Source organism: Paramormyrops kingsleyae, chromosome 9, assembly GCF_048594095.1.
Source record: "Paramormyrops kingsleyae isolate MSU_618 chromosome 9, PKINGS_0.4, whole genome shotgun sequence".
Taxonomy (NCBI): Eukaryota; Metazoa; Chordata; class Actinopteri; order Osteoglossiformes; family Mormyridae; genus Paramormyrops; species Paramormyrops kingsleyae.
In genome coordinates, this window is record NC_132805.1 from 22,307,109 (window position 1) to 22,314,242 (window position 7,134).

The 7,134-nt window shown below is 38.8% G+C and overlaps 1 long non-coding RNA gene across 1 annotated transcript; it reads left to right on the plus strand.

Annotated features, from left to right (window-relative positions):
• The first annotated feature begins 1,127 nt into the window (after positions 1-1,127).
• LOC111841123 (uncharacterized) lies at positions 1,128-6,954 on the plus strand. Its single transcript, XR_002837603.2, has 2 exons — positions 1,128-1,340; positions 3,058-6,954. It is a non-coding gene; the product is annotated as an uncharacterized lncRNA (long non-coding RNA).
• Positions 6,955-7,134: the final 180 nt, after the last annotated feature.

A 7,134-nucleotide genomic window follows, 5' to 3' on the forward strand; every position in this document is an offset into this window, starting at 1 on the left:
GTGCATTTCATAATGAGTTTATTCTATATACAAAAGCCCTAAAGGTGATGAAAGGTAAAAATGCTGTAAATTTGTTTTCAATTATTATAGAATATGTTTTGCAAGAGAAATTCTAGCCCCCCTGTATGGAGGTATTCTCCTTTTTTCTTTTCTTTCTTTTCTCTATCCATTTTATTTTATTTATTTATTTTTTTGTATGCACCTGATTTGTAGTAATATAAAGGTGTTTGATTTTGCCGAGTTGTTTGTATATGAATGATTGTTCAATAAAAAAAAAAAAAAAGAATTTAAAAAAAAAAAAGAAAAAAAAAAAAATTTAGTCATTCTATAGATATCGATGGTCACTGCCCACGCAATGCCAACGTTACCCACAATACCCCAAACACCAATCCCTGTATGGTAATTGTAGTCCATCAACATCATATCATCACAGGAAGTAAGAGCAGAATTGACATTTTTTTTTGCTGTGTAATAGAAGGTCTGGGTGTAGTCTGTTACTACCGAAAATGTTTACACCTACCGAAAATGTAACTTCCGCTACCATGTACGCATGCGCACGCTTACGACTTCTGGAAGGAGGCGTGCTATTTTTACGGCATCGCGTCACATTTCATCCTCTGTTGATTTTTGGTGAGAACTGAGAACGTCGACAGCGAGAGGAAAGAGAAGATTTAACTGGATAGTAATGTAGACCTTCGAGTTTTACTCCACTTCAAAAGATTTTATTTTGCACAGGCCATTAATGCCCAATGTGCCTCAGAAAGAGCGACGTAAAATACGGCGTATGGCCGTCAATGTCAAAGGTGACATTACTTAAATGTTTTTCTCTATGTGCTAAATGAAATCACCATTATGTACTACACCCAGTTCGATGTACTGTGAAGTTACTTAAACTAAGCCTGCTTTTTTTCTCCTTAGTCATTTCTTTTCTTAATTGTATCAGTGTAATTACCACACACTCGTGTCAGTCATTGCAACTGTGTCTTGTGGTGCTAAATCAGGGGTGTCAAACTCCAGTCCTGGATAACACCTGTTTTCTGACAAAACATCCTACCTATCGAGACGTGCTATCGAGCCTTTCTGCGCATGTGCAGTTCCACCGTCTTGGGATACGCTCAATGTACGTCACAGTTCCGGGTTGGTTTATACCGGCTGATTAACTTCCGGTTACACCGGCGCGACAGACATGACTCTTTTTTACAGTCGCCGTCTTCAAGACCTGCCTCGTCTGACAGTCAATGATGTGGACAGACTTGTCAGGACATCATGCCCCACTCCCTCCAGCAAACGGGAAAAGGGATTTAAGATGTATATCGGCAGCAACATCGACATTTATGAGAGTAAGTCCTTACGTTGAAATGTTACGTCTTAACAGCTACTCTGAGCTAGCGTTAAATAAATGCTATCGTTTAGATGGCTAAAGTAAAATTTAGCTGTTTTGTTTGAATATGACCGACATACTTGTTAGCTAACTTTCGATTGTGAGTTTTTCATTAAGTTTAATCAGTTTCAGTCAATTCATTAATCACTTTTGAATCAGTTAAGTAAGTTCAGGTGTTATTGTTCATGTTTACAAATCTATACAATATCCGAATTGATCTATTGCTCTTCGTGTTTAGAAGTCTAAACAAAATGGAAATTGTTACTTAGCATACAGAATACCTACTGTTATTGTTTTACTATTACGCTGTATACTACTCTTGTTCCCAATTTTTTTTTATACTACTATGTAAATGTTATGTAGGCTAGCATACAATTGTACAGTTTTTCCCACAACGTGGTCATGGACAGTGCTTGAAGTGGGCCGGAACGCAGCGGAACGCAGTTCCGGAGCTTCTGTATTTTCGTCTTTTGGGTTCCGCCACTTTTTTCTGCATTCCGGTACTTACTGAAACTGATCCAACGCAGCGACAGTGGCCCGAGAATAGACAATATCACAAGACCGATAAAAGACTACATTACCCACGAGCCACGACAGTGCCCTATCATATGCATCCACTGAGTCCCAACCAATCGCATCAGCTTTAGCCCTAGTCTATTGTTAGGCCTACAAGTATCACACTGGTCTGGTTCATGTTGTTTTAATGGTTTTTCAGTATTCCATTTGTGAATTAGAAAAAAGTAGCCTATGCCTATAGGTTATTGCTTGGAAGAATGATTAAATTAAAATAGTTTTTGAACCAACACATCCTAAAGACTTGTCAAATGTCGGAAAATTAGAGTTCCTGCACTTATTTTTTCCCACTTCAAGCACTGGTCATGGACCATCAAGTTACTGCTGATGTGCTCCGAAAAGGGTTTTTTGTTTGCATGTGTGTATGCTTTAGTTATGTATCTATTTATTTAAATGATTGTGAAGGAATGTTATAGGTGTTATAGGTAACTGTCATAAGACATATACACCACACACACATATTATGACTGAATATTCAAATAAACTAAAAAGCCATTTGCGATACTGTATTTTAGTCTTGTCTTTCACCAAGTTACTCATTTTCTTAACTCTAAAAGAGCACTTAGATCCTCCAGCCAAATGTAGCCGAGGTCCCGTTTGAAGTATAGAGGAGATCGAGCTTTTGCAGTGGCAGCCCCTAGACTCTGGATTTTGTTGCAATTGCAGGTTTAAGTATGGCTGCTGTAACAAAGGAAGGAGACAAAGTCTGGATTGTAAACTTTTTTTAATGAACCGGTCAAGAAGAAGATCAATCAGAAAGAATGTTGGTACGAATTGTATGTGGTAAGACAAAACGTTGCAACAAGCAAAAATAACAACAGGGCGTCATAGTAAGAATATTAGACAATTTACAGATATTTATAACACTATATTTACACTGCAACGTCGTTCCCAAACACTTAACCTCGGCGGCTGCATTTGGCATTCACGGTTCCACTCAAATACGGTAGGGACAGCACCTTTTTTCAGACGCCTCCTACTTGTTCCTTCCACAAAGTCATCAGGTCTGAAATGGACACTGCACACCTTTGTGTGTTTTGTTGTTTGGAAGTTGTCCCTTCTGATGTTCACTATCCATTTTTTCCTAATCTCCTCTTCCACAGGAAAGGAATGAAAACTTACACAGGAGACCGTGAAGATACCGAGCACAAAGGGACACTACAGTGCTCCGACGCTGCTTTAATTTGTTTTTGACATCGCAAAACCGTCTTCTCCATGGTTATGTAGAGTAAACACAAAACTGTATTACATAAAACTTTTTTCGCTTGTTATTTAACTGAAGGTGCGATACTCCCACACAGCCACTAGTTTCTCTTGCAAACCGGAAGCTTTCCTGTCTGTATAAAGTATGAGCGGAAATACGTCAGCATTCTCGTTGCATACCCCCAATTAGGGTTTATTGATGGGAAGTTCGGCTCAATTAACTGATTTGATTCTTTCGAACTGGCCGTTGTAATGAATCGATTCTAAAACCGATTCTATGATTCACTTTTTTTTTTTCGTCTTTTTTTTTGCGCCTGACCATATGACTCAAGGAATCATGGAATCGGATAATAAATCTGTCTCAAGCTTACGTTATTTGACTGAAAGATAGCGCTGGTGTTCAACAAAAATGTTCAGCTTGACTATTCACAAAAAAAAAACAATATATAAAAAACAGAAAGATGTCGATGCTGAATAAACACACGTGTATATACAGTTCTTATTTTCTTTACTTAAGCCAAATTCATGTGCATGAGTATCAAGGACTACACCACAGTTAACAAAAACTGCAATATTACCAATACAATCACACATACATACAATGAGCATGAGTAAGCTTGTATACGTTGTTGTGTAAACGTCAAAGTTAATACAGTGGTACCTCAGAACTCGAATTTAATCTGTTCAGAACTCCGGATCGAATCCTAAAAAGTTCGAGTTGTGATGGAATTTTCCCCATAAGAAATAATGGAAAACCAATTAATTGGTTGCCGGCCCCAAAAAATTACACCTAAATATGTTTTTTTAAGCATTTAAACACAAAATGAACCGGATAAAACAAGAAGAGCATATACTGTACTAAACACATCTAAGCACATTTATTAAAACAGTAATTTGTAAAGTAAGAAAATAAATGTATCCAAATAATGTGTAAAGTTAAAAAAGCCAATGTGTCCTGCCCCAATCGTCCGCTCCTTCCGTGTGCCACGCTCCTCGTTAACCCCGTGTGGAATCCCCATGTCATCAGCTGTTTCTGGTTGTTGTCATTAGTCCTCTGTATTTAGTCCGCTTTCAGTTTGTTTCTCCAGTTCAGTCATTGTATTGGCCGTCTGCATTTTGCCTTCCTTACCTGTAATTAAACCCCGTATTCCCCGATACCCTGACGTCTGCGCCTTTGTCTCCGCTCCGTCCCCACTCGGCATGACAATATTATTATAATTAAAAGTATTAATGGTTTATTATTAATATTAAAATAATTCATAAGAAATATTTATTTATAGATGTATTTTATTATATAATAATAATTACTGTTACTGTCTATCATTGTCTAAATGTATTTTTACTGTCAAAATATATGTATTCAGCTAATGTAAACATGCAGGATGCTAGTTGTATGCGCAGGGAACTAGCAGCGAGTAGTTATTAGAGGCACAATATCACAGTGGGCCTCCGTTCATAGTGGGGTACCGCAGGGTTCAATTTTAGGACCTCTATTGTTCCTAATTTACATTAATGATATTGACACAAATACATACTGTACAGTAAACTGGTTAAATTTGCAGACGACACCAAGGTGGGCGGGGTAGCAGATACTAATCTAGCAGCAGAGAGGCTTCAACGGGATCTGGATTTAATTAGCGAATGGGCTGATACTTGGCAGATGAAATTTAACACAGATAAATGCAAGGTAATCCATGCAGGGAGCAGAAATATAAAGTACAGATATTTTATGGGTTCCACTGAAATAAAGGTAGCTGATTACGAGAAAGATCTCGGTATGTATGTTGATGCTTCCATGTCCCCCTCTCGCCAGTGTGGGGAAGCAATAAAAAAGGCGAACAGAATGTTGGGTTATATCTCTAGATGTGTGGAGTTTAAGTCAAGGGAGGTGATGTTACACTTATATAATTCCTTGGTAAGACCCCACCTAGAATACTGTGTGCAGGTTTGGTCACCATACCTCAAGAAGGACATTGCTGCCTTAGAAAAGGTGCAACGAAGAGCTACGAGAATGATTCCTGGTCTTAGAGGAATGTCTTATGAGGAGAGGTTAGCAGAACTGAATCTGTTTAGCCTTGAGCAAAGGAGACTAAGGGGGGATATGATTCAGGTCTATAAGATTCTAACAGGTATGGATGCTGTTCAGCCAAATGACTATTTCAATATTAGTCTAAATACTAGAACTCGTGGCCATAAGTGGAAATTAGCGGGAGAACATTTTAAAACAAATTTGAGGAAGCACTTCTTTACACAGCGTGTAGTTAGAGTATGGAATAGTCTTCCTGCTAGTGTAGTGGAAGCTAAAACCCTGGGTTCCTTTAAATCAGAGCTAGATAAGATTTTAACAACTCTGAGCTATTAGTTAAGTTCTCCCCAAACGAGCTTGATGGGCCGAATGGCCTCCTCTCGTTTGTAGATTTCTTATGTATCACAGCAAAGGCGAGGCTGAGACTGAAGCATTACCCTTTGTTTCCGCTGAGAGACGTGCTGTGTGACTCATTTCCCTGCGCATACAAGTTATCTTAGGTCAGCGTTCACGGTTTGACTTCTGAGATTCAGATTGAGTTCTAGGTCATTTTTTTTCGAACTGGTTGGTTCAGCTTTTAAGAAATTCGACTTCTATTGAGTTAGAGAACTGAGGTACCACTGTAAATATCTTAGTTTGTTCTTTGATGAAAGACATAGTTTTATTATACAGAAATGCAATAATTTACTGTTGTGATAAATGATGAAGAACTGCGTTTATTTTATTCCTTTTAACAGCATAACTGCATTTCCGCAGTAAATGCCACGAGGGCTCTTGGGATCGGTTCGCAAACCGTTCGTTTGATTCACCGACCGAGTGTGTAAGTTCGATTCGTTCATCGAACAGGCTCTCGGGTTTTTTTGGAGTCAGCTAGTTAGAGACCAGGTACTCGGCCGTTCGGGTGTTCTCAGCACCAGACGGAAGTCTACGAACGCAAAAGTGACGAATGTAAGTGACGAACATAAGAATAAACCTGAAAGTGATGACAAGCGCAGACGGAACATGAAAAATAAATCCAAAATCGCGGGGGATGCTTTTGGATGTTGAATACCCAAAGATCAGTTTTAAAAACGTTTTAAAATAATTCTAAAAATTGATTCGTTCAGACTTACGAATCGGTTCAACCCGTTCACTAAAAAAAAAACGAGCTAAAAAGAACGATTTGTTCGCGAATCGGCCATCACTATTAGGGTTAGGGTTAAGGTAAGGTTTTTAGGGGGCTAGGGTTAGGGCTATCGATTAGCACTAAGGTAGGATGTTTTGATAAAGTAGGACGTTTTGTCAGAACACCGGAGCCCTGCACAGTTTTTGGTTCACCCTCATTTAACACACCTGATTCAACTCGTTGTGCTAATTACCACAGCTCATAAGCTAAATCATTTGTGGTGGAATAGGGAAAGAGCTAAGCTACGCGTACAGGGCTCCAGCCTCCCAGGACTGGAGTTTGACACCCCTGTGCTAAATGAAGCGAATTATATTTGTTTCTGACAGATGACCGATTGTTTCATCTTGGGCCAAATGAGGATGAAAATACCTTGTACGTAATTGTAAATATATCGTTTGTGAGTAGCCGGGAATGTTATCATGCCCAGGGGGGTTTGGCGGCCAGTTGACCTTGGACCCCCAGAGGTTTGTTTCTCGATCCTTGCTGAGGAGTTTTTGGTTCCTGTCCTCTGTTGTGGCCTAATTTTGTTTCTGGTTTTGTAATTTTGGATAAATTTGCATTGTGTTACATGTTTTATGTTGTGCAAATAAAAGTTCTTCACTGTTATTCTGGTGTGATTTTTCAGAAAATGCTGTACATGTATATCACAACCCTTTGATAAGCAAAATAAGCTAAGGTATAATAAAACCAGATGTACGGGAATTACGGTAAATAATGTCCATGCATGTCCATAACTAAGGGGAACATTTTCATTTCATTTTTCTTGAAACACAGGTTAAGGACTTT